Raw genomic sequence first — 27,433 nt, forward strand, 5'->3', positions numbered from 1 at the left:
GCTTCCCTGGTGGCGCAGTGGTTGGGAGTCCGTCTGCCGATGCAGGGGACGCGGGTTTGTGTCCCGGATCGGAAAGATCCCACGTGCCGCGGAGCAGCTGGGTCCGTGAGCCATGGCCACTGAGCCTGTGCGTCTGGAGCCTGTGCTCCGCAACGGGAGAGGCCACAACAGTGAGATGGACCACAAGCATCAGTAACCTTAAGCATCAGAGAAGAAACTCCTTTGAGGCCCAGCTCCTAGTGGGGCTGGGGCAGCTGTGGCAGGTGCAGAGGGGTAGCAGGGGGAGCTGAAGCTGAGAAACGGCTGAACCTGTGTTGGTAAAGACCATGACAGCCCTGAGAGAAGACCATGGAGTTCTTGGTGCCAGATCCCTGGCAAAAGGTCTTGTAGTTGGCACAGAAGAAAGGTCAGCTGAGGGAAAGGACAGGCCTGTGGGTGGGGTGAGGCTCTTCGGCTAACCGCTCGTTGGTGCATCAGGGTCAGCAAAAGATAAATTCCAGCCACAGGCCCGAGGAGACGGGGACTGGAACAAGTGCTAATGTTTTCTTCACCTTCTCCCTGCTTTCCCAACACCACACACACACACAACTGACCAACTGACCTGCCCGCCGAGGCCACCAGACATAGGGGAGAGAGTGGAGGCTCTGTGTTCAGAAGGCCCTGACTTTCAGTCCACTGGCTGGGTTGTATTGGGCTTGTGGTCTCCTATGCCTAAAGCAGGGCCAGTGAGACCTTCTGCCTGGGTCCTTGGGAGGCGTGCAGACCCATCGCTGTGCCCGTGTCTGGCACGCTATGAGTACTCCGGAGCCCAGAGCTGCTTGAACCCCCAGGGGCCGCACTGGGGCAGAGAGTTCTGGAGGAAGGTTGTGCCACAGTGACCTGGCTGGCTCCTGGCCCTGAAGTCCACAGGCCCCCCAGGTTTGCCTACTGAACCCCAAGACAGCAGTGTGGGTCTTCTGTGAGGCATGGCACTCAGCAAAGTTTGGGCAGAGAGGCTGGCATGGGACGCCCTGCAGTGCATCAGGCATGTTTGCTCTTGTCACTGAGCGGGGAAGTTCTACTCTGGGTCACAGCTCCGATCTTTGTCCTATTCCAGGAACTGTCTCCTGGCCTCGGGTCTGGCCTCGGACTTCAGGGCCTGAAATTTGGCCTGAGCCCTGCCTGGGTTCTTGACCTTCTATCATGCCCCATGCACACCTGGTCAGCCATGGGGATCTGCTGGAGTTTGGGGAAAGATTTCAGCTCAGTCATACCTCAGCCTATCAGGTTTTCTCCCTCCCTTCACAGCCTAGCTGATTGGTCTTTGTCCATCAAACCCTGGCTCCATCATCACCTCTCACAGAAAACCTGCCCTGGGCACTTGCCCCTCCCCACACTGGGTTACGTGCCCCTCCTCTGGGCTCCCTCTGCCCCGCTCCCGCCTCTTGATTCCATACCACTTACCCCTCCACTGCTGCTCTGAGTTTGCTTGGAGGTAGGACTCTGCACAGCACCGGCACATAGTAGGTGCTCTGGCAGCATTTACTGAGTGAATGAACCATCAATCCCAGGCCTCAATTTTCTGCTTAGTGGTCCTGTTCTCTAAAGCTCCTATTTGCCAGCAGCTGAGCCCTGCTTTATTTCAGGGCTCAAAGAGCAGAAGTGGCAGCCCAAATGGGATGAACACCCTGTTGTAAGACCCCAGCCATAACCTGCAGGGTCTAATCTCGCCATTAGAGAATCTCAGGTACTTGTGTGTGATTACTAGCTGGCTAAGTTCCATTTCTAAGGGAAACAGGTTCTTAAAGCTTTGTGTATGAAAGGGGTATAAAGACAAACCTTTGACTAGTGTGCAGAGACAAGCAGGACACACAGGCCCCTGCCTGCCTCCGCCAAGGCCTGTGGTAAATGGAAGGGGGAGGAAGATGCAGGTCCCAGGCCAAGACCAGCCAGTCAAGATGAACATCTGTCCCTCAAGGCCCCTCCTCAACCAGTTCTTTTACTCCCTACCGAGATGAGATACTCTTGATGGCACCCAAACCTTCCCCCGAGCCATGGGGACTCGAGGGGTCCACGGGGCCTTCAGAACAGCAGGTGGGAGTGGCTGCAGGGGGCACAATAGCTCTCACCAAATGGCTGCTTGGATGCCTGGGGTGCCAATTGAAACCACCGTGGCATGAATGACTCAGGGTAGCAAAGTTTCCTGAGACCTGGGGTGGTGGGCGAAGCTCTCAAAATGATAAGGGAATGAGTTCCCCAGATGTGTAAAGCTGGTTCCAAGTCATCATCAAGGTCCGTCTACAAAAAAGAACATCCTCAAAAATGACACTGATAATCTAAACTACAGTGAGATACCTGCCCCCCCCCCAGGATGGCTGTAATCAAAAAGAGGTGATAACAAGTGTTGGTGAGGATGTGGAGACATGGAATTCTCATACACTGTTGGTTGGAATATAAAATAGCACAGCTGCTTTGGAAAACAGTTCGGGGGTTCCTCAAAATGTTAAGCATAGCTAGCATATGACCCACAAGTCTACTCCTAGGTATTGCTGTATACCCAAAAGGAATGAAACGTTCATACAAAGACTTGTACACTAATGTTCATAGCAGCTTTATTCATAATAGCCCAAAAGTACAATCTGTCCATCAGCTGATGAAAGATAAACAAAATGTGGTGTGTCCACACAGTGGAATGCTATTCAGTCACGACAAGGAGTGATGTATTTCTACATGCTGCAACGTGGATGAACCTTGAAAACATCCTGCGAAGTGAAGGAAGCTGGGTCACCACATGTATGATTCCACTTTCATGAAATGTCCTGAGTAGGCAAATCCATAGAGACAGAAAGTGGATTAGTGGTTTCCAGGGGCTGGGGGAGGAGCAGGGAATGGGGAGTGACTGCAAATGGGTTCGGCGGTTTTTGTTTGTTTGTTTGTTTGAAGAGGGGGCATGTTATGAAAATGATCTGGAATTAGGTAATAGTGGTGGCTGCCACTGTGTGACTATGCTAAAAACCACTGAATTGTCCACTTTAAAAGCTGGAATTTTATGGTATGTGAATTATATCTCAATTTGTAAAATAAGGAAAAAATGACGCCGATGGAGAGGAGTTAGAGGAACTGAAACAATAAAATGGATCGCGAGTGTCGCCCGTCCGCGTCCGTCGCCTCCATCTGAACGAACTTTAGGCCCAGGAACCGGGCACCGAGAGGGCCTGGGAGAAGCAACGCTGGGGACTGGATCTAGGAAGAAACACGGCCCGGGATTCGAAGGGAACGCGGTTAAGGTGGCGGGCTGGGATCGCCTAGGACGGGGGAGGCGTCTGCAGGCTCAGAAGTTGGCCGGGCGGGAGCGGAGATTTAAAGGCTGGAGCGCAGAGGCTCTTAAAGAGGCCCGGGCGAATTCCCATTCGGCGTCCACTTTAAAGCCAGCTCCGCCGCGCAGAGGGTCGGACCTGGGTAAGTGCGCGAGGCCGCGGCGGGGGGGGGGGGGGCGGCGGCGGCGGGGTTCCGTGGCCGGGTCCGCTCGCCCTGCCGTGTCCGGGGCGCTCAGTGCGGATGGCCTGAGCATCGGGCCGCGCGTCCTGAGAATCTGGGGCCCGCTGGGTGTCAGGGTCGCGGCGCCGGGCCCGGCGCCCCCTGCGCCCACGGCGGCGGCGCTCTATTTTTAGCAGCCGCTGTTGCATTATAAGGAATGCGCGGCGCGCCGGGCGACCAGGGCGCGCGCGGGCTGCGCGGTCGCTTTAAGGAGGCGCCGGGGCGGGGACAGGCCAGAGCGGCCGTCAGGCCGCGGGCCGGGAGCCGTCAGTCCGGCTGCCGCGGGGCCCGGCGGGCGCGGCGCTTCTTTCTCGCCGGCGCGGGCATGGAGGAGGCGGCCTGAGGCCGGAGCCGAGCCGGGCTGGAGCGCGCGGTGAGCGGTCGGGGCAGGCTGGGAAGGGAGGGCACCCGGCCGGGCGCTTTGTTCCGGGCGGGAGGTGTGGCCGCCCCGGGCCCGGCCGCGCTCGCCACAGGCGGACTGCGCTGAGGGGCTGGCGGAGAGTGGCCTTTGCCCCCACGGCAGGCTCCAGCGTGACGGTGTGCGATCGAGAAGTCGGAGACGATCGAGACCCCAGTGAGAAGGGCCTGCCCACCGCGCAGAAAGCCCCTTTCATGGTAACCGCCCTTGGGTTCCTTGTCTGCCCTGGCGAGAACGCGCGGGGAGGTGGGCGGCGGGACTCGGGTGGATGGAGGCGGAGGGGGGGGAATCTTTCCCCTTTTAAAATGGCGTTAACGAGGGCAGGGATCGGCCGAGGGAGTTGTCAGATTCATCTGAAAGATAAAAAGCAGCTGCTGCATGAACCTTTGCTGCGCCGGGGGCTTGGGGCTCTGGTCACAGCCAGGGCCCGGCTCATTCACTGACGGGACCTGCAGGGGCGCCCACCGAGTGTAGGGCACAGTGCCAGTTACCGCGCCGCGAGGAAGGCAGAGGTGCAAACTGAGCGACAGCCCGGCGTGGTCGGTACTGGGGTCAGGGAAGCGCGGGGGCTGTGGGAGCAGACAGCGTGGAAGGGCAGGGAAGGCCTCCTAGGGGAGGTGACGCCTGGCGGGAGCGTGGGCACTGGACACCAATTAGACTTTGTGGCTGGAACTGAGGTCTGTGCTGGCCAGGGCCAGAGCCGAGGCTGGAGAGGTGGAGAAGGGCCACTTCATCCCGGCCCTGATCCCCAAGCTCTGGGATTGCCCCTCCTCCTCCCACCAGCGCCTACTCCGAGCAACCCTCCTTGGGCTTGAATGGTTCTTGCCCCTCCAGAACTCACACTCTATCCTGGACCTGACCAGAGAGGGTGACTGACAAGGCTCAAAATTGTGGCCTCAAAAGAGTGACCTCCCCGGCAGCAGGAATGATAAGGGAATCTGACTTAAAAGCCCTGAAGCTCCACTGTAATAATAGCTGCCGGCAGGGCTGACACAGACCAGGCACTTGACGTGGATATGCTTGCTCATCACTTGACAAGACTCCTGCAGAAGGGTTTTATTATTCCCCCCATATGCAGATGGGGAACAGGGGCTAGAAAGAGTAACTTGCGCAAGATCATATCTAGGGTCCATGATGTAGACCCCGCAGCTCCTCAGGCCCCTCTTGTGAGGGTCTGGCTGACCCGGCCTGAAGGCTCCAGGTGCAGCTTGTGTTAGGCTTTGGCTCTATTGCCTTTCACTGGTGGGGTGAAGTGTGGCGTGGTGAGCTGCTGGTATTAATAACTGACACGTGTCAGGGGCTTTGCAGTGAACAAAGCACTTTCACCAAGACAGTTCTTAGAGTTTCTCCTACTTTTCTTCCCAGGAAAGAAACTTGAGCTGGCTAACATTTTTGTAAGTCTCCTAATTTCCTGTAAATCGCATGTCCCTGCTGACTGGGGCTGAAAATGTTCCATGAAAACATTCATGGTTTTGACCCCCCAGTCTGTTCTCACTCCCAGCAGCCAATTAGCTTTTCTGTCTGTGGTTTAAGGTGTAGTTTGTCCTTTCTCTGCTAGGTCAGGAAGGTTGGAGCTTTAATGCTCTGAGGTTTTCGAGGCGCAGAGTCTGCCAGCCTCTTTGGGGGTGCGGGTGGAGGTTGTGTAAGCCGGGTGCTCTAATAGCAACTGCCCCCCGCCTCAACATTTTCTTATGGGGGTGCAGTGTGGCCCTCTGCTGAACCCTGGTGGGGCAGTGACAGTCTTCCAGGGCTGCCAGCTCTGTTTGTATTTGCCACTACTTATGTTTTCACCTACCTAAGACATCTTTGTGACAGGTATAACTTTTATTAGCTCTAACCACAGGTATTTCACACTTTCAGTTGATCTGAGCTGCTTATAGAGAGGCAAGTCCATTATCCCTGGGGTTGGTTCCTGAGCTTGAGTGATCACCTGGAACCAGGGAGGACTTCTGGGCTCTGATGGACTGAACTAGCTCCTGGGGTGCCTGGTCCTAACATCAGCCTGATTCACATGTTGACCAGCCTGCTGCATCAAGTGACTTCTCGGGGAAATGTGACCTCCCTTTTATATTTCACATCTGGTGTCATCATTGTCTACCAATGAAGTGCCCCCATATGGAGTGTGCCTCCCTGCAAGCGACTGAAAACATACCTGTTCATGAGCATCATGTAGTTTGCACAAACCATACACATGTGAACTAATTGGGAACACGTTCTTGTGCAAAGCTGGGAGTGCACAAGAGTGTGCACTCTTGCACTCAAGTGTCCAAAGAGTGTGCATTGAGTTCCAGAGGCTCTGTGCTTGCCTGGCCCGGGGAAGGTATCTGACTGGCTAGGAGGTAAAGCTACCTTTGTCTAGGGATGGGAGAAAGGAAGGAACTGGGTGAGCTCCCTGTGCCCTGGGCATCTGGCAGCTATGCATGGTCTAGAGGCTGAGCAGAGAGGTTGAGCTTTGAGAGGAATTTTGTTGGTGGTCTCTGAGGCCTTGCCACCCCTCACAGTCTCGGGTGATGCCACTGGGCCCTGTGGTACTGGATCAGTGCGGGTGCTTTTGGCTGCAAATAATGTAACCCAAGTAATAGTGGATTAAGAAGAGCTTAGATCTCCCAACGATGTTCTCAGCTTTTGTGAAGTCTCTGGACACAGGGATGGGGTATTAGTGCCACTTCCGGCAAGTTCTTGCATGGGACAGGCAGCCAAGAGGGCTGAGTGTTCAGAGCCATGATTTTTACCTTCTTGGGCCACTGCCTCTTTAACATGCCAGTGAGAAGCCCAAAGAAAAGTTCCCTGGATGTATGAAGTTGGGCGTTCAGTTTGGGGGATTTGTGGATCTCTGAAAATGAGCCCTGGATCCCAGGGTAGATCCCCTGCTTCTCTGTATTCACTGAGGACCTACCCAGGGGCTCTGCCCTCCCAGCCAGGCCAGCAGCCTGTCGCGGTAGAGCCGGTGTCAAGAGTGGAAGTAGAGCGGGACGGGTGTCAGTTCTCAGCTTGTGGGTGGAAATCCATGCAATCAGCGAGCGGGTCTGTCTTGTGGAACTCTGAGAGGGCAGTGCTGCCACCTCCTGCTTCAGACAGCAGAGGGCGCTGTCGAGGCCGAGGTGACAGCCATGCTGCACTCCTTGGTGTCTGCCATAAATCCCTTGGTGTCCGTCTCCAGTCTTCTAGGTAGCATTCCTGCTGCACATAATGAGGCTGGTCCCGCCTGTTCTGAGACTCCCCCGGCCTTCCACTGAGCCCCACCACTGAGCCAAGGGCGGGTAGCCCATTGGCATGATCCATGGCAGCTTTCTGCAGCCATCCCCCTTGTAGGGGTCATGAAGTAGCAGTGTGTATTTAGCTTTTTAATGTCCGTATCATTGTCCTTTAGTATTTTTTAAATTAATTAATTATATTTATTTATTTTCGGCTGCGTTGGGTCTTCATTGCTGCGCGCGGGCTTTCTCTAGTTGCAGCGAGCGGGGGCTACTCTTCGTTGCGGTGCGCGGGCTTCTCACTGTGGTGGCTTCTCTTGTTGCGGAGCACGGGCTCTAGGCGTGTGGGCTTCAGTACTTGTGGCGGGCGGGCTCAGTAGTTGTGGCGCGCGGGCTCTAGAGTGCAGGCTCAGTAGTTGTGGCGCACGGGCTTAGTGGCTCCGTGGCATGTGGTATCTTCCTGGACCAGGGCTCAAACCCGTGTCCCCTGCATTGGCAGGTGGATTCTTAACCACTGCGCCACCAGGGAAGCCCTCCTTTAGTATTTTTGATAGCTTTACTCGGTGGAGCCTGTTGATGGCCAGATGGCCAAATGACAGTATGGGTCATCATTGGTTATGAAATGACATTCTGGGTCTCAGAGAGGCATATTTTCATCTACAGAGCCTGGCATCTGGCCACCTAAATGGATAAAACATCGTGATTTGGATCTGGGTTGTGTTGCTAATGAGATTTTGGACAGTACCAGGAAGGGATTTGGCTGTGCAGTGTGTGGCGGTAGACGGAGGGAGGGGGTATGGAGAGTTCTGCGCTGTGATTCAGGTCCTCTGTGACCGTTGATAGGGCCTTGGGAGCGTCCTGCGCTGCAGGGGCCCAGGCTCCGTCTGTGACTTCTCTACCCCGCCCTCAGGGTTGTCATGGGGATTAGATGAAACACACAGATGAGGACATGCTTGGGAGACCAGAAAGGGCTGTAAGAATTAAGAGCATTATCAGTATTCAAGCAGCCTTCAGATAACAGAATCATAGACCGAGAAGGGGCCCCTGGAGCATATTTCGTCTCAATTCAGACCCAGGAGAGCACATTTCTCATAGTGACGAGGTAGATGGTTTTAGGTGGGACACATTTTAATAGTTATATATATGTGTGTGTCTATATACACACTTATTTATGTGTAGTGTAAAATACAGGTATGACATCAAACCCTTTTTTTTTTTTTTACTGGCTATTTTACTCAGATTAAGGCTAAGTAAGAATTTTAAGTTAAAAAGTATGGTGATTTTAAGGTAAAGATTAAACCAGTAATAGTTCAGTCGTAGACAAATACAGCCCAAATGGGAAAGTGACCCCTTGAGTGGAGGCTGGGAAACTTTCAGCAGGGGGTCCCTCTGGTGCAGCCTGTGAGGGACGAGTCTTAGCTGGACGCTTTCAGAGGCAGGGAGCTTGACGCCCCTTAAATCAGTTTACCCCATTTGGGGATTCACTTATCCCAGCAAAGTTCTTTTCTTTCTCCCTTTAACCTGTCCCGCTGGATCTGTGCCACGGTGAACCTTGACAATCGTGCTTTTCTCCAGCACAAGCAGCCTGCTTTCTCCAACTGCTCCTCAGATGGCATGGCTTAAAGGCGGCCTCTCTGGAGGTCCACCCTCTCTCCCCACCCTCCTTCCTGTCTCTTCCTTCCCTTCCTGCAGTGAAGACTTGTGGCCTGGGCTGGGGTAGATGCTCCTCATTGGCCGTCTCTAAGCCTCACAACAGTTTTGCTGTTAGCCTTTGACAGACGTGGAAACGGGGGCTCAGGGTGGTTAAGTAGGCATCCCCACGGCCATGGCCTGGGAGGCGCAGAGCCTGGAAGGAGTCTCACCAAGGTCTGTCTGGTCCTGGAGCACATGCTCCGTCTGTTACTCGGTGCTGCTCCCAGGACTGATGACTTTGGTCATTTGATGACACGCCCCTCCTCTCCTGGTGCTCATGGGACATGGCCCACAGGGTTCTGGCCATACATAATCAGTGCTGCAGTGGAGCGAAGGCCTCGTGAGGAGAGGGCACAGAGCAGTATACGCACAGCGACGCTGTGAAGCAGCAGAAGCCATGGAGGTGCAGGCGTGGCTGGTTGGCAAGAAAGGCAGAGGGAGCCTAGATGGAAGTGGTTTTCCCCGACTCATTAATCTCACTGTCAACCAGGAACCCCTCCATCATTTGTGCACTTGGTATATTTTTTAATTTTCAAAAATATAAAAAGATGGGGCTTCCCTGGCGGCGCAGTGGTTGAGAGTCCGCCTACCAATGCAGGGGACGCGGGTTCGTGTCCCGGTCCGGGAAGATCCCACATGCCGCGGAGCGGCTGGGCCTGTGAGCCATGGCCACTGAGCCTGCGCATCCGGAGCCTGTGCTCTGCAACGGGAGAGGCCACAACAGTGAGAGGCCCACGTACCACACACACACACACCAAAAAAAAAAAAAAAAAAAAAAAAAAAAAAAATATATATATATATATATATATATATATATATATATATATGAAGGATAATATATAACAAGCACCATGTACCCGTTACCCCAAATGAGCAGATGCGACCGTTTTGTCTGCACCTGATCCCTTTGGCAGGGCTTCAGCGCATCCCTGGTCAGGAGGCCTGGCTGGCTGGGCCTGCCCTCAGCCTCCGGCCGGCTTTTGGAGCCTCGCTCCCAAGTTTCCATGTCCTGGCTCTTTTACCTCCACGTCCCCAGCAAATTCACTGAAAATGCCACCTGGGTCTCCATCAAGGTTGTCGATAGATCCTTTTGCGGCCTGAACTCACCCCAGGGAGGAATGAGTGTGAATCTTGGGATTTAACCTTTTTCAGAAAGTTCCTCTATCCGAATACATACTTGCCTTGAGCACTGTGGCTTCAGGCCAGGCTGTGGAGCATCATTTAGTCAGAGCTGCCCAAAGCGAACTGTAATTTAAATGGCAAATGTACATATTTGGAAAAGAGAGAAGAAAACCCCATGATTTTCTTTTTACCATTAGATGACACCGATTTGTTAAGCTGCTCATCGTCAACAATCTTGAGCCAAATACATTTCTGGTCTAAAGTGCAGGACTGCTTTACAGGAAGGAAGACCGGAGTGCCATGTAGTACCTTTGTCACCCCTAACATGGCCTTGCCAGCTCTCCCTTTCCTCGGCTCTCACAGAAAGATGGTGACCCAGGTGTGTGGTCCCAGGTCCTCCCGTCTGCCAAGCTCTCCAGCGGCAGAGGGGGAAGCTCTCCTTGACGACAGGAGACAGGAGAAGGCTTCTCCCCCAACTGTTTGCAGCCTCCTGCTTCCCGTCCCGCCCCCGCCTGACTCCACTCCCGAGCTGGAGCCTGACATGGCCCATTTGCAGGTAGCTTGGGCTTGACTTAGGACAGTTAGCAAAGCACCACTTTTAAAGCTGCGCAGAAAAGTTGAAAAACCTTCTGGAAAAGCCTTGCATACCCAGGCAGATTCCATTTTCAAGGAGTCAAGGAGTTCAAACTGGGGGCAGACATTTGAACAAGTTTCGTAATAGAACACGGAGACCTGAGGCGGTCCCCGAGTTTTCTTTACTAAGTGGTGAGAATGAGCTGAAATGTTTTCCGTTCCTGAGTTGCCAACAAAGGCTAACACTGCCTGCGTCCTTTCCCCTGACTCCATGGAGATGCTGCAAAAGCCATCAAAGGCTGGGACCCCAAAGACCTCAGAAGGACCTGCTTTGTTGGGGTTTGTCTTGCAGTAGAAACGGTCAGAGACTGTACCAAGGAAGGCAATTAAGCATATTCTAAAGTCAGTTCCTATTTGTTTATGCAAAAATACACATACATATTATGTTGACGGCCTACTTTTTAAAGAAAAGTTTTGGTTTAAAAAGAATCTGCTCTACATACTATGTGTTAGGCCGCCCCTAGTATCCTAACTACCCAGATTAAAAGTAAAAATATTTGTAGGCATGTGGTGCTGTGTGGAGATTGCTGAAGATGTGCTGGAGTTGGGGAGGCCCACTCTCCCCTTATGGCTGACCATTTTGGGGGGGGCCTGGGGACAGATTCTTCCCTTCCCAAAGCATTATATATTCACTTCAAGAGCAAAATTCATTTTAACTCAGTTCCAGTTTTTTTTCTTCTTCTTCTTCTTTTTAGCCTCTAGAACTTTAACACACCTTGAAAATTCCCCCTTTTAGATGACCGCCAAATTCACCCCTTTATATTTTAATTCCACCGGGAATGGAGGTCCCAAGGCAGAGGCGGAGGCAAATGCATCTTTCCTGGCGAGCACCATTCTCTCACAAGGGCTCAGCAGCCCCAAAATAGCATCCATCATGTTCTTCTTTCAATGCCTGCTTTATTGTAACTGGAGATGATGGAAAAGGGTCGAGCCACGGTCCCAAAGCCTTGGGGGCATATCTTAAATAATAACTTGTAGGAGATATGTCTTCTCAGTGGTCCCTCCGCACCCACATTCCTCAGGTTGAGATTCCCCGGGCGACAGAGTCAAGAAGGCCTAGCAATCCCCATACGCTCCGCACACCCATTCTCTTCCCGCAAAGGAAGTCAGGCCCCGGTGCCCTGCTGGCGGTCCCTGGAGCTAAGGTCAGCTGGCATCAGAGCCTTCCGGGCCACCCCACTCAGTGACCCCCGGCCCTGCCTGCCCGCAGTGGCCCCAGTCCACTTATCTGGGGCTGGGTGGGTGTTTCCTGCATGTTTGAGATTTTAAGCAGGAAATCAAAATAAAGAAACAAAGCCTTTGTTTTACTTCTGGGCTCAAACTGGGGATGGCTGGAGGGATGGAAAAGGGGAGTGGGAGCAGGTCACTTAGCACTTCCATCAAATAACCATTCTAATAAAGCACTCAGCAGGGGCTGTTTTCTCCTTAGGGCTGGTGTGCTTGGATAGGAAAGCTGGGTGGAGGCTGGGAGAGCCTCTGTGTGGAAGGGAGGAAGGAGAGGGCCCCAGGCAGGGTCTGGCACCACCAGCGACTGGCAGCCAGAGGGGCCTCAGGGAACCCCAGTCCTGCCTCCCTTCCTCAGAAGACCCACAGGAGAGTGGGAAGGGGCCCGGCTGCAGGCCAGAGGGTCCCCCTGCTGAGTCTCTGCCCCCCCCCACCTGTCCTCTATGTGACCTTGGGCAAGTCCGCATCTGCCGTGGGCCTCCTTAGCGGTGTCTGTAATAGGGACAGTGCTGCTGTGACACATGTCTCAGGCATCCCCCCCGCCTTTCTCCTCTGGCCCGGTCATGCGGGGCCGGGCCCTCATCCCACATACGTGGAAATGGAGAGGTGCTCGCCCCAACAGATCTTCATTCTTCCCCAAGGATGTTCTCCCTGTGCCGGTTTTCTGAGTGTATCATTTATTTTTCTTTGAAGATTACGCAGTCGTTGATGGAAACCGTCCCCACCAGCAGTGTTTCTGGGGATTGCAGGGTGGGCACCATGCCAGCAGGCCATCTGAGCTCCGGGGTCAGCTGCCACACTTTGCGTGGGTACCATAGGTGTGGCTTCCTCGTTCCCTAAGCCCCGCGGAGCCACGGCTGTTGTACGTAACAGGCTGTCACCAAGGGCCTCTGAGAAAGGGGGCTGCCCGTAGCTTAGAACGGGGCAGAAGTTAAAACTGAGCGTCAGACACCCGTCCCTTGCCTGCTCACGCCCTTGGAGACTTTCTCCCCGGCTCTCCATCTCCTCAAGCCTAGTTGACTGCCATTTTCCAGGGACCAATTTTCCTGGACACTTTCCCCCAGAACTTCTGAAAGCTCCCAATTTCCATTACTTTTGACTATAGAGGAGTAAAGACATGGAGACAAGGCTGGGAGCCTACCCTTTTGCTCCTGAAAAGAGCCAATAAAGAGCTTGTCTGAGCAAGAGGCATGCACCCCAGACCTATACCGTGACCTCCTGCAGGAACCACAGCAGGAGCTGTGGGGTTGTTACTGTCACGGTTCCAAGCCAGGTCAGACTCTTGAGTCAGGCTTTCCCAATGACCAGAGCAAACTCAAGTGTTCATCTTTTTTCCTTTGTGTTAGGACAGTGTTCAGAGTAGCTGTGAGGCTTAGAGCTGATGTAGATCAGGATATTTATTGAGCATCTTCTTGGTGTCAGGCATGCGCTGGGCTCCAGAGATACAGTGGAGAATAAAACGGAGGATGGGCCCTGCCCTCCTGGAGCTGACAGTCTGGTGGGGAAGACACATTACATCATAAACAATTAGGCAACTGAGTGCAGCATGCAAAGTGCCGTCAAGACAGACAGCTGGGTGTCTTGGGAACTAGAGCAGTGACCTCACCTAGTGTGAGGTGCTGGTCAGGGAAGTGTAGCACGTGGTCAGGACGTGATAGACAGGCATTCTAATGACCGGCCCTGGCCACGGCACTCGGCCCGATTCCACCTCCAGCTGGTTGCTGCTACCCATTTACCAAGGATTAGTTTTGCACGGAGAGGTTTATACGTCATTTGTCCGAGGTCACACAGCTAGTAAGTGGCACAACCAGGATTCAACACCGGGTCCGTTGGAGTCATTTCCACGCTCCTGACATCTCTGCCTCCAGCTTTACCCTGCTCGGGCTCGTCCCCCGCCGACGGGATGTCGCTCCACAGTTCCTCCTTTCTCTGCACCCCCGAAGCAAGCCAACACGGACTGTGGGTGGGGATCATTCCTCAGATCATCAGGAATAGAATGTGCTTCCTTGCTGAGCCCTGGGGTGGCCCAGAGGCAGGAGCAGTGATCCTTCATCCCGCTGGGTGGCTGAGGTCTCCCTGTAGAGGAGGCTGCGCTGGGCGCCTCCGCGGGCTGAAGGTGGTGATTCAAAAGCAGCCGCTCGGTGCTTTGTGACCGCCTGGAGGGGTGGGATAGGGAGGGTGGGAGGGAGAGGGACGCAAGAGGGAAGGGATGTGGGAACAGATATATATGTATGACTGATTCACTTTGTTATAAAGCAGAAAGTAAAAAAAAAAAAAAAAACATTAAAAAATAAATAAAAAAAAAATAAAAAAAAAGCAGCCGCTTCCTTCCCCTCCTGCCCCTGTCCTGAGTGCTCTGGGGCAGCCTGGAAAGCAGCCTTGTGTGGCCCAGAAACTCTTCTGTGCAATTTGGTGGAGGGGACGTTGGAGCGAGTTCCCACAACATACTTATGAGGAGGATGAGGAGGAGGACAGTAATAATAACACTTTCTGTGCCGGGCACTGTTCTAAGCACTTGAGTGTACTGGCTCATTCTGTTCGCAGAGAAACGCTGGGAGGTGAGGACGTGGATAACAGATGAGGAAACGGAGGCGCACACCCGGGTCGAGTGGTTTGCCTGACGTCACATTCCCAGCAGAGGGGCAAGTGCTTTGAGTCATGACTTCTTATAAAAGTGCTGTATATAGAAGAAAGAGAGGTGGGCGGCCGGCCCCCTGGCCAATGGCGGCTTCTAGGCGGCTCCTGCCCCTTGGGAACGGAGTAGGTCTGCCCACTCTGCCCTGTGCCCCCCTCTGCATCCAGGGCTCGCTGTCTGGCCTGGCCAGGCTGGGTAGGAGGGCAGGAAAGATGCAGCTACCCTTTAGGGTTTGGGGAGAGAGATGTGAAGAGTGGCCTCCTGCCCTTCCGGAGTGTGGCAGGGTCCCTGAGAAGACATCCCTCCCCACCTCCAGCCTGGTTCAAGCCTCCACGGCCAGGCGGCTGGACCCTCCCCCCCTGGTCCTGCTTCCCTGGACTTTCCCTTTGCTGAGGAAAACCCCACACCTCCCCGGCCGCTCATGGCCTTGCCCGCCTCGTGTTCAGGAAGTTTCCCTTTTGTTTTGCTCCAGCCCTTCTCTCTGCAGTCTGCTTACTCGTTTAGAACGAGGATTGGGTCGCCTCTCCTCACCTCAGGGAAGGGCCTAGATCCTGCTTCTTTCTCCTTTTGGGTCGAACATAAAATTTTTCACGTTTTTCATTTATGATGTTTAACCTTTGGAATACAAACAATGGAAACAAACCAAAGCAGCGGTCATTTTTGAATGTGCCTTTCCGCCCTCCTCCTCCGCGGGCTCTGCCGCGCTCCTGGGGTGGCTGTGTGCTCTCCCCCAGCTAAAGACGGCTAGACCGGAAGGTTTCCAGGCTGAGTAAGCCCTGCAGCTGCTCCGCAGTGTCGCTGTTACCTCCTCTAACCTCACACCTCTTCGCGGCCGAAGCTAGGCCAGGCCAAGGCAGCGCCAAGGGTCGTCTGCCTTGGAGTGGCCACACCACTCAGTGCTGGCATGCTCGAGGTGGCAGGGTAGCAGCAGGTGCCCTTATGGGCTGCCCCCCCACCCCAGGGAGGTGATTTATTTGGCTTATACAATGTGTAAAACTTTTTAATTGGTAGCCAACATGTAAAAAATCAATTTCACATAAAAATTCAGATTTCTGGCTACCCTTTAAAATTTTTGACTGGAAGCCCCGTTGCAGATATGCTTCTGTCATGGCGGTCAGGTGGTGGAAGGTACCAGTGGCCTCCTGTTTACCACAGGCCCCACTGCTCCCTATTGCCTGTGCCTGTCCCCTTCTCTCATTTATCGACCTGGCCTCTGCCTACACATGAGTTTGGGGTGTCCATTTGTCTCCTGAGTCCCTCTTTCTGCTACTGCAGGGTAAAGCAGTTGAGATAGTGGGTCAGGTAGGAGGCGGGGGGCTGGAGTTTAACCATTCAGCCCTGGCAAGAAGCATCCATCTCATAGGCAGGGGGTTGCTGACACAGAGGGAGGCCTGCCCCCGGCATCCAGGCCTTCCCTTTGCTGTCTCTCACCACCCCTGCCCTTTTCCTGGGCTGGGACAGCGCTGAGGGGCAGCCTGTGAAGCTGTGCTCCGGTTACCTCCACTAGGGAGAAAGACAGTATGAGAACCTCTGCCTTGATTCCATCAGGGCGTTCTGGGGGTGGGGTGTGGCATCCCCAGCCCGGAGGCAGGGATGGTCAGGGAACTGGGCCCTGGGAGCTACAGGGGGCTCAGTGTTTGGGAGTGTGGGTGACAGGGAAGGACCCCCTTAGAGTCACCCACTCCTCCTCTGGGCTGGTGCCCTTGTGTGTCCAGTGGGACTGCTCACATGGTATCTCCCTTGTGAGGGCCACCACCCCACTTCTCTATGTGGCCCACAGCACTTCAGCCTACCCGCCACCCAAGCAGAATCCCAGCCAACTCCCAGGGTCACCCCTGCATTTGGGGAATGCAGACAGCAGACACCGGAAGCATTTCTGTGTGGAAAGCTGTGCCAGGGCTCCAGGGTGACCCCGAGATAAGGAAAATGAAGCCCAACCTGTAGCCCCCAGCCCCACCCCTGCAGGGGAAATGTGACAATAAAACAACTCCCAGCCCCTAGATTTGAAGGGAGAAGAGGCAGCGTGGCCGTGTGGCTGAGCTGGGAGCTTGTGGTCACTTGCAGGTGGCGATGCGTGGCTTGGACAACCATGGAACCTTGGGGACCTCAGGGGCTGAACAGAGCCTTCTCCATGAGGTGGCTATGATGAATCAGTGGAATAGTGGCTGCAAAGCACACTGGCTGCCACCTGCCACCTGGTAGCACTTCGTAGACGCAGGCAAGGCGGCTCAGTGGAAGGAGGCCTGGGGAGCAGGAGAGGCCGGGAACGAAGGGGTGGCTTTGGGAGCCTGGGGCGCAGGGCGGCCGTGCCTCCTAGAGGGAATGTTTTCACAGGCCGGGAGAGTGAAGAGGGAGGGCGGGCAGACAGCGTTCCCGGGCAGACTCCGCGAGGCCCGAGGCCCTACGCATTGGGCACCGCCCCTGTCCCCAAGGACGCTGTACTAGGAATCAGTGGGAGAGAGACTCTGGGCGCCGGGGACGTGATGCCGGTCAGCTCAGGGAGGGCCCGTGGGGAGAGCTTCAGGCTCCGGGGTGGTTTCCAGGAGGAGCAGTGCGCCCGGGCTTGGTTGAGGGGTGGCCGCGCTGGAGTGGCGGGAGGGCAGCGCCCGTGAGGGGGGCCCAGGCAGGAGATGTGCCACGAGGCCTTGGCCTGGGATTTGAGGTAAAGGGATGTTGGAGCTGCGGGGGGAGGCCGAGGAGAGAGGGGTGGGGCGGGCTGGCGGGGGTCCCGTGTGCGGGGTTCAGCCTGAGCAGCCCAGGGAGGGGGTGGGGGGAGGGCTCGCAGGAGCCCCTCCTCCAGGCATGGGCCGAGGGAGCAGCCGAATCAGGATGCAGAGCAGCCTGCCAGGCTTTGGGGAGTCTGAGGGCCTCACTTTGGGGAGCCCCAGAGTGTCCAGAAGACGACCCTCTGCACTGGGGTGATGGCCAGGGTGACTTTCCCGATGGTGCGCAGATGCCGGCCTGAGGCTGGGAAGCTCCTCCTCCTCAGCTGCGGGTGAGACTGCCCGGCCCTAGGGAAGTCGGAGTGGCCCCCAGGACTGAGAATAAGAATCCAAGGATAAAGCCACTTCCTCCTCTCTGCCCCTCGAGGAAGCTGCGGGCCGGGCGGCAGCCCCGCCCCTCACCCCTGGACTGAGTGCAGCCCCAGCCTCCCTGTGGTGGCGGGACATGGGGACACAGGGGGCCGGGCATTGGGGTGCGACCTCAGCCCGTGAGGGCCAAGCGGCCAGTTGGCAGCACCTCCGTGGCCCGGGGACGCCAGCGGAGCACGTTGTTCTGAAGGGTCGTGCGGACCCTGAGACGCCGAAGCCCCCAGTAACCCCTCAGCTCGGAGACCCCCGCAGACCCACCCAGCCGCCTGGACTAGCTGGGCGGGGAGGGGGGCAGAATTCTAGTGTTTAGTTGTCAGTCTGGATGCCACACCCCAGCTTCGCCCTTTTCCAAGCTGCGCCCTCGGGCACGTGCCTTAACGCCTCGGACTCTGCTCCCCGCTGGCAAATGGGGAGCCAAATGCCACCCCACACAGCTCTGCCGTTGGGCCTTTGTGGCCAGGCCAGCTCCGCCTGCGTGACCTTCCCGCTCCCACCCGGCCCTGCAGCCCTTTGCCGTCTGCTTCCCCTCTCGTCTCCCCTGAGCTTCTGGAGCCCTCGGTTTGTCCTGTGCACGGTATGCAGCGTCCGCTGGGCTTTTCTGGCTGGTGAACTTCACTGCGGTCATCAGAAAGAGCTGTGGGCCTGCTGGGCCGCGCGGCCTTCCAGCGAGCCTGCATGGCGCGCCTGTGGGGAGGGGAGGGGAGGGGCGGGTCCGGGGGCCTCGGGGTCGTGCGGGGCCCCTGTGCTCCCCACTGCCGCGCCATGCAGCCCCTGCACTTGTCCCTTCATCATTCTGTGCTGATGAGCAGCCACTGCGTGCCAGGCACTGTGCTGAGTGCTCTGGATACAAAGACAAACACCCCCAGTTGTCAGGCAGCCGGCAGGGACTCCTCCCACTCCCCTCCCCACCACCCCGCACCCGTCACACATTCTGCGCTCCAGTCACAGGCGCTGCTTGCAGAACTGAGCACCTTCTTGGTTTTTCACACCTCTGTGCTTTACAGCTTTGCAACTTCTGGTCCTCACCTAGGATATGCTTGTCCCTATCACTTACCTTAGCTGATACCTACTTGGCCTTCAAGACCCCATTTTGTCATTGCCTCAACCGGGAAGCTTTCTGCAATGCCCCCAGGCTGGGTGAGATGCCCCCCGCTGCCCCTGTGCTCCCACTTAGCCTTGTATACTGTAGTCCTCTGTCTGTCTGCCCCTCCCCCCCCCACACACACCCCATGAGCCCCAAAGCCGGGCGCTGGGGCTCATTCATCTCCATCTCCCCAGCTCCGAGGGCCAGGCACATTGGAGGTGCTCTGGGAGTACTGACTGGACGTGCAAGTCTTCCGGATCTGACCCTCTGTGTGCGCTGGGGGAAGGGTGGCCAGCACCGGCGGCCTGTCCACTTTACTCCTCCTGGATCATTCTCCTCTGGGCTCAGGAAAAATGGTCCCTTTCTCATGTCATGTGTCCTTAACAGGTTTTTCTTTCCAAGGATAAATCCACCAGAACAGGAGGAACCCAGAGAGGGGCTAGGTTTTAGGATGGAGAGCACTTCTGGGTTTAAAGACCAGAGGGAGAAACCGTTTCATGCTGACTTCCCAGCAATTTGGTATCTGCTGCGCAGTCTGTTCAGTGAACAAGCAACTCCTGAATATTTGGGGAAATGTCTTTGAGGAGCTTAAATCTCCTTCATCATTGGGTCAGCAGCATGCGGGGGCTTGTTGTCCTCCAGCATGGCTGCGGGAGGCTGCCCCCCAAGGTGGAATGGGGGAGCTGAGACAGCCGGCAGATGGGCGTGAGAGCGCCCCGAGGACGGAGTGGCGAGGGGCTGAGTTCTGTTGAGCTGTCATCTGTGGAACCAGCCAGTTTGCAGGGCATGAGCTCAGGAAGGACTCTGGAGAGGCAGGAGGGCTTCCTGCAGGAGGAGGGACGTGGGATGGACTTCGAAGGATGCTGGTGATGGTAACTCCCTGATGTTTAGTGAACGCTCTCTATGGGCCAGACACTGGACCAAGCAAATAAATGTAGCCTATCATGACCACCACAAGTCACATGCTGCCACTGTCCCCACTTTTACAGGAGAGAAAACCGAGGGACAGAATGTCAGTAACTTGCCTAAGGTTGCAGCTGTGCGAGTTCCTAGCTCAGGCTCCTTGGCGAGGGGTTCCAGGTGAGGCGCGAGCCCCAAGGTGGGCGGGGAGCAGCCGGTGCGTAGGACCACAAGGGGACAGGCTGGGGCAGGGACCAGCACAGTGGAGAGGGCCCCAGACAGGGGTGCTGAAATAGGAGGTCTCAGAACCCCTCCCTGGCGTTCCCACGATGCTGGCCAGCTGCCTGATCCCTCAGCTTTCTCCCTGGTCCTCAGGGCAGGAGCACCTGGCAGTACCAGACCTGTGCCCTCTTTGGCAGACTTTGTCCCAGTTGGGATGGGGGGCGTGTCCGTTCCCAGTGACTAGTATTTACCCTGGGTTCCCCTTGGGCCCTGACCTCTCAGCTGCTTCTCCCGCAGGGGCAGCGGTCCGGCCTTGGAGGCCTCCCTGACTCTGACACCACCTCCCCAGCTCACTGCTGGCCTCTTCCCAGCACTTCTGGATCTCCTGCCTCTGGCCTGGCCCGACTCTGCACCCACCCACCACGCTGCCCGCCACGAGAGGTTGCCTAGCATGACGCACTGGCCACGGGCTCTGGAGCCACACTGTTGTGGTTTTAGATCCTGGCACTGCTGCTTTCTAGCCGGCTGACCTTAGAAAAGTTATTTTACTTCTTTGTGTCTCAAAATTTCTTCAAGTGTAAAATGGGGACAAAGTTATACCTCATAGGGTTGTTACGACAATTAAATGAGTTAATTTGGTAAAATCTTCCAACAGCATCAGACACATCGCCTACGTTAATTAAGTGCTCCTATTATTTTTAACATGATCACCCTTGTAATTATTATAGCAGGTCATTTCTGGGACTCATAGTGCGGGGTTGTAGATGGCTAAGCTCCAGGCTCTGTCAGGAGGTACTCACACACTAGCAAGTAAGACCCTGGTGTTAACAGTTGTGATATACGAAAGCACGTGGTACTTGGGGTTCGTGAGTAAGGTCAAGGGCCTGGCTTACTTCAAGCACTGGCCTTCGTCTGGATCTCAGGACTCCTGTCTGATATTTCTGCCCTGCTGTTAGCAGTCCAGGTGTGATCCTGGCAGAGGAACTTGGATTTAATGGGGTAGAAAAGCAGGGGGCTGATGTATTACCCGGAAGACTTGGGTAACAGAGTTCTCCAGAGATAGCCAGGCAGGCTCCCCGAGAAGGTCCTGAGCCCCTCCCATGGAACAGGATGGCCAGTAGGTGGGATGTTTTGGAGGGAACCTAAAGAGTAGCGGGTTCGATCTGGGACGGCAAACAAGTTTCCTCTCCGGACCAGTCACCCGGTTCTGGCTGCCAAGGGTGCTGCGTTGAAAAGGGTTGTAAGACTGAGCAGGAAAGAGGACCACGATGGACTGTGGTGTCTGCCATGGCTCTGGGAAAGTGGGGGAGGCACCCATGCCACATACCATCCAGACCTGATGATGTTTAAGGGCCTGTACAGCATAAAATAACACACGGTTGGATTGGTGGTTAAATCTTAATAATCCAGTGAGATGAATGCACCGGCTTCCCGGAGGGGTTGAGTGATGCAGTGACAGCGCTGGGCTGGGATTAGCAAAGGTGGGAGACAAAGGGCAGAGCAGAGTCTTAGGGAGGGGAGAGTGGAGCCTTAGGAATGCCAAGTGGCCTAGACCCCTGGCGGGGCTGCACGCCATTTTTGCACGGCCTGCAAATCAGCAGCCCTGGGGAAGCTGCCCATTTCTGGGAATTGTGCAGAAGGGACGGGCAGCTCCTGGAATGCAGAGCCATTTCCTCCACATGGGTTGGGTCACCCCCCAGTGTGTCCTCATCCCCCTGCACTGGGCACACCCAGACGTCACAGAGATGAGATTAGCTTCCCAGGGCTGATTCAGCTCAATGTGAATGAAAGTCCACTCACTCTCCCAAGAGCTGCATTAATACTGAATGTGTCCCCCTCTTCCAGCTTTATTTACCAGACAACTTGTAGTTTGACAGATGGGGTTAGGGGAGGTCTTTAAAATAATTAGTATGGAAACAGAGAAACAAAAAGCAGTGAGAACTAAACCTTCAATTAAGTTGGTAGCATCTTTGGGAGAGGCTCTGGGATGACCACTGCCACAGCGCCTACAGTCAGAGAAGATGAAGAGTGCCCTATGGGTTACGAGTCACAAAGACAGTCAAGGAAAAGTCCTGTGATGCTGCAAAACTAATGACCAAAAGAATTCTAGGCAGTGCAACACGACGGTTCCAAGCCTGACCTTCGGTGTCTGATCCACGCACTGCTGACGCCCACTAAATAGTGGGGGCTGTTACTGCTATGTAGCCTCTCCTGGGCACCTTTTCTTCTGACTAGGACTATGACACCACTTCGGAAGTGGTACTGGGGGGATGGGGAACATGGAGAGGCCAGGAAGCCCGTGAGCCCCTTGACAGTGTCTGCAGCCAAAGCCATTTCTTCTACCATGTGCCCACTTAGAAAAATGGGCAGTGTTCTGGGCTGTTCTTTTGGGAAACAAGCGCTACAGAAGCCCTAGAAACTGGGAACTTGGGGAGAAGGCGGCAGATTTGGTAAGAGATAATAAACACTGGGCACTGCTGTTTGGGGGGGCTGCTGGGGCCCACTGCTGTCCTAGGATTTGTTACTGTGTTGGGTCCTCCAAAAGCCCTGTGCGTTCAGGTGCTCTCAGGGCCATGGATGGGGCAAGCAGGGGTCCAGATCACTAGGCTCTAGCACACTGGAGGGAGCCCAGGGGCCCAGCTGCTTTGCACATCAGTGCAAATATGCCCTCACTGGGGGGCTCTCCAGTTTCCCCCCCGCACTGGGACTGTAATTACACATTCTTGAGGGTCCTGTTCTGTTTTATAGATGGGAAAACTGAGGCTCCCTGAAGTTAAGAAACTCGCTCCACGTCACACAGGGAGTCTGTGTCAGAGACACAAGTGGAACTCAAGCTGCCTGGCTGAAGAGTCCAAGGCTATGACTGACACTCCACCCCAAGCTGCCCCCCTGAGAACAGAGGGGGCTTTGCACAAGGCTTCCCAGGAGGTCTCAGGAACCCCCTCCAAGCACACTTTGAAAATTGCTGGGTGAAAAGGTTATTCTGGGGTCATGGGTCCACCCAGCCCCACCTTCCCCACTTCCTAGGGACACGAGCCTACCCCTGTCCGAAGGGAGGGTGTCACGCTCTGCTTATTGGGCCAGTATGGACTAGTCAGTCAGCGAATACACCCTGAGGTTCCCACATGTTGGGCCCTGCCTGGCCCTGTGAGAGGTCAAGAGAATGAGGAGACGTGGCTGTTGTCCTCTTGGAGCTCCCCAGTTGCTGGGAAGATGAAATCTGCCATTCAGGAAACCACTTCAAACCAAGCAGGCTGGTGCTAATCGTGGGGAGAGAAAGGGAGCAAAAGACAGCCACCGAAAAAGCTTATTTCTCAGCTGAAAGATGCCTAAAGTTTTCGTACACATGTCATTAAAATCGTCGAGGCAGTGATACTGCCTTTTTTTTTTTTTACATCTTTATTGGAGTATAATTGCTTTACAGTGGTGTGTCAGTTTCTGCTTTATAACAAAATGAATCAGTTATACATATACATATGTTCCCATATCTCTTCCCTCTTGCATCTCCCTCCCTCCCACCCTCCCTATCCCACCCCTCCAGGCGGTCACAAAGCACCGAGCTGATCTCCCTGTGCTATGCGGCAGCTTCCCACTAGCTAGCTATTTTACGTTTGGTAGTGTATATGTGTCCATGCCTCTCTCTCACTTTGTCACAGCTTACCCTTCCCCCTCCCCGTATCCTCAAGGCCATTCTGTAGTAGGTCTGTGTCTTTACTCCTGTCTTAGCCCTAGGTTCTTCATGACATTTTTTTTTCTTAAATTCCATATATATGTGTTAGCATACGGTATTTGTCTTTCTCTCTCTGACTTACTTCACTCTGTATGACAGACTCTCGGTCCATCCACTTCATTACAAATACCTCAATTTCGTTTCTTTTTATGGCTGAATAATATTCCATTGTATATATGTGCCACATCATCGTTATCCATTCATCCGATGATGGACACTTAGGTTGTTTCCATGTCCTGGCTATTGTAAATAGAGCTGCAATGAACATTTTGGTACATGTCTCTTGTTGAATTATGGTTTTCTCAGGGTATATGCCCAGTAGTGGGATTGCTGGGTCATATGGTAGTTCTATTTGTAGTTTTTTAAGGAACCTCCATACTGTTCTCCATAGTGGCTGTATCAATTTACATTCCCACCAACAGTGTAAGAGGGTTCCCTTTTCTCCACACCCTCTCCAGCATTTATTGTTTCTAGATTTTTTGATGATGGCCATTCTGACTGGTGTGAGATGATATCTCGTAGTTTTGATTTGCATTTCTCTAATGATTAGTGATGTTGAGCATTCTTTCATGTGTTTGTTGGCAATCTCTATATCTTCTTTGGAGAAATGTCTATTTAGGTCTTCTGCCCATTTTTGTATACTGCCTTTTAGAAAAAAGTTTCCAGTATGAGCCGGGGTTTGGGTTACTCTGGCACTGGGAAGGGCTCTGGGAGCGGTGGTTGCCATGGGAACCAGCGCTCAGCCGCCTCCTCCGCCCAGGGGCTGCGGTTCCAAAAGTCGGTTTCTGAGTTGAGCGGGCTGTCTGGAACCTCAGAGCCATTTCCCATGGAAACAATGTTCTAACCGATGGGTGACGTTGCCACACGGAGCCTGTTTAATCTGACTGCAAGGGAGCTGAGGTGGCAGCGGGCTTCTGATGGGGGCGGGGGAGGAGGCTGGGAACGGTGGAGCCTCAGGGTGGAGGGAGGGAGGGAGACTGGGTCCGCCTCTTCTGGGAACAAAGTAAACAAGGCGAGAGAACAAACATTTGAGCACCTTCTTTAAGCTGGGCTCGTCTCATACATTTTAATTTCCCGCTTAGAGCAATCCTGCAAAGGATGATTCTCTAACCAACTCCATCTTTCAAGTAAAAAAACTGAGGCTGTGTGAAAGGTTAACTCGCCCAAGGTCGCTCAGCTGGTGGGTGGGAGAGTATCAGGCATGGAAAATCGGTGGCGAGACTTGAAAGGGGGCCCCGGGCCCACCTTATTCCACCGTCCCACCTCGAAGGGGCCATCTATGACCCCCAAATGGTGAAGAACCAGCGTTCTAGAATGATCTCCAAGGTGCCGTCTAGTTGAATAGACTGGAGAGGAAAGGGAGGTCGTAAATGGAAACAGTTTGCTCCTTAAGCACCGACCAACTTTTTATCCTGTGGTGACTTTCGTCATAGCCTCTGGTGACTTTAAAAATTCTTTCTCCACACCACGTGAGATCAGCCGATTTTGTAGGAGTGTGGTGCACGCCCCTTGGCATTTTGACTGCCCTCCCTGTTTACAAAGACATCATTTTAGTCAGGGATTATTTCGGGGGAGGTTGAAGACTGGAAAAACATGTGCATCAAGAGAAGATCTGCCCGAGAGCCCTTACAGATTGAGGGGTTTTCTGGACTCATGGTCCCGCCTTTGTAAACCTGGGCTCACACTTGCTTCCAGGAAGGGTCTTACCTGTGTGATCCATCTGACTTGGGAGAAGGAGGGAGACGGTCCCAAGGCCTGGCCGGGAGAGCTGCGCCCGAGCCCTCTGCGTGGGGAGGGGAGGCCAGTGCTGTGGCTGGTGGGTTGTCTGACGGTTGTTCCGAAAGGCCATTGTTGGGCCCCCAGGTCCTCTAGCTGACGTCTGTCCTTGCTGATGTGGTGCCGGGCCTTAGTGATCCAGGGAGGGACGAGATGCATCCCTGCCCTGTTGTGCACAGTAAGTATAGAAGACTTCCAGTGTGGTGGTGGCCTCTGCACAAGGAACTGCGGGGCACGGGGTCGAAGGGGGTGCCTCCCGGGAGGCGATTCCTGGGCCTGACCTGTGAAGAGGTGTGCGCTCTCCCCAGGGCCCCAGTAGGAGGTGGGGCGGGCAGAGGGCTCCAGGGGACCACAGGGCACACTGGGGAACACAGAGTGGCTTGGGAGAGAGTAGTGTGAGCGGCTGCAGCATGGGTCCCACTGGAGAGGTCAGCGATGGCAGCCAGTGACTGCCTTGAATGTCCCGTGAAGGGACGAGGACTTGACCCATCAGCCGTGGGAAGCACTAAAGGGTTTCTCCCCGCGAGGGACCCAGTCCAAGGTTTGTGTTAACTGTGCATTCTAACCCTGTTCCATTGAGTCTGAGGTGGGAGGGAACCCCAAATTGGCCCCCCGTGGTCTCTCAGGGCCCAACTCCTGAGTGCAGGGCACTGTGAAAGGAAATCGGCCCTCATCTGACCACTTCCTGCCAGCTGCCTTGCTTGGCAAGCAGAGGGCGATTTTTTTCAAGTCCCCAGGTGATTCTGCTGTGGGTGGTCTGAGCACGGCCTCAAAGGTTGGTCCTCTATCATATTTACTAGTGTATTTCTCATCTTCTTTCATTTTGAGAAGAAAATCAAGGGAAACGATTTTCCTTCCCGATACCTTCCCACCCACTTAGTATTTTTTTATTCACATTGCTGCCAGCAAGAAGGGAAGAGAGTGTTGATTTTTATTTATTTTAATTTTTTTTATTGAGGTATAGTTGATTTACAATATTATATTAGCTTCATGTGTACAACATAGTGATTCAAATTTTTATCGATTATACTCCATTTAAAATTATTATAAATTATTGGCTATATTCCCTGTGCTATACATCATATCCTTGGAGCTTATTTATTTTATTTATTTATTTTTTAAATTAATTAATTAACTTATTTTTTATTTTTGGCTGTGTTGGGTCTTCGTTTCTGTGCGAGGGCTTTCTCTAGTTGTGGCGAGCAGGGACCACTCTTCATCGTGGTGCGCGGGCCTCTCACTGTCGTGGCCTCTCTCGTTGTGGAGCACAAGCTCCAGACACGCAGGCTCAGTAGTTGTGGCTCACGGGCCTAGTTGCTCCGCGGCATGTGGGATCTTCCCAGACCAGGGCTCGAACCCGTGTCCCCTGCATTGGCAGGCAGATTCTCAACCACTGCGCCACGAGGGAAGCCCCTTATTTATTTTATACATAGTAGTTTATATCTTCTTGGAAGGGAACTTTAAAAACAGCCTCTTTCATAGGCAGACACGTTCACGTGACTTAGTGTCACCATCCTCCCAGGCTAGCTATGAACAGCGGTTCATTTTTGTCTCCCTCACCTCCCCTCTGGCCCCTTTGGACCACCAGCTCTGTCCCGTGGGAGAGCTCAGTGTGTTGAAGGCTCAGCGTAACCCCACTGTCATCCCCACCTAGGGGGGATGGGGGAACCAGATGCTGGGGCTCAGCTGGCACCTGGTCCTTCTATCCCGCAGCAAAGGAGTTTTAAATCTCCACTCGAAGGAGAGGGAATCGCACATTTTCAGGTGGCCCGAACATTTTATTTGGTGGACATATTTCAATACTGTTCAGCTTTTCTGATACACAAGTAGAACACAAGCTTGTTGTAGAAAATTGAAAATCTGAGAAAGTGTCCCAAAATCTCCTGTAGAGACAGCTACGTGCCAATTCTCTCTATGCCTAGAACCACCCTAGACATGTAGGTTCATAGATGGTAGCTTCATGGAAGTATAATCATATGTACTTGCTGTTTTGCAGCCTGGCTTTTGTTTTCATGTATATTATAAACCTTTTCTAGGCTAGGGAATATCGTCCTTCTGAATAGCCGTATAGTATTGCATTGTATGGATAAACTCTTCTTTAACTCGCCCCCCAGTATTTAAGTTATTTCCATTTTTACCCCTGTTCTTAACATCTTTGTACGCTTGTCTGATTACCTCCTTAGACTACATTGTCA

At 54.1% G+C, this 27,433-nt stretch overlaps 1 protein-coding gene and 1 long non-coding RNA gene across 4 annotated transcripts in view; both read left to right on the forward strand.

Annotated features, from left to right (window-relative positions):
* The first annotated feature begins 3,337 nt into the window (after window positions 1-3,337).
* MRAS (muscle RAS oncogene homolog) overlaps window positions 3,338-27,433 on the forward strand; it is a 61,203-nt gene continuing 37,107 nt past the window's right edge. Inside the window, exon 1 of one of the 3 annotated variants that reach the window (XM_082624975.1) lies at window positions 3,338-3,438. The gene's annotated coding sequence lies outside the window, so the exon portion shown is untranslated. The other 2 variants (XM_082624973.1, XM_082624974.1) reach the window with 2 other exon arrangements.
* Window positions 16,449-20,342, forward strand: LOC309806137. The gene is made up of 3 exons (XR_014294354.1): window positions 16,449-17,096; window positions 19,600-19,690; window positions 20,030-20,342. It is a non-coding gene; the product is annotated as an uncharacterized lncRNA (long non-coding RNA).

The sequence above is a fragment of the Mesoplodon mirus genome (assembly GCF_964341445.2).
Source record: "Mesoplodon mirus genome assembly, chromosome: 6".
NCBI classification, from domain to species: domain Eukaryota; kingdom Metazoa; phylum Chordata; class Mammalia; order Artiodactyla; family Ziphiidae; genus Mesoplodon; species Mesoplodon mirus.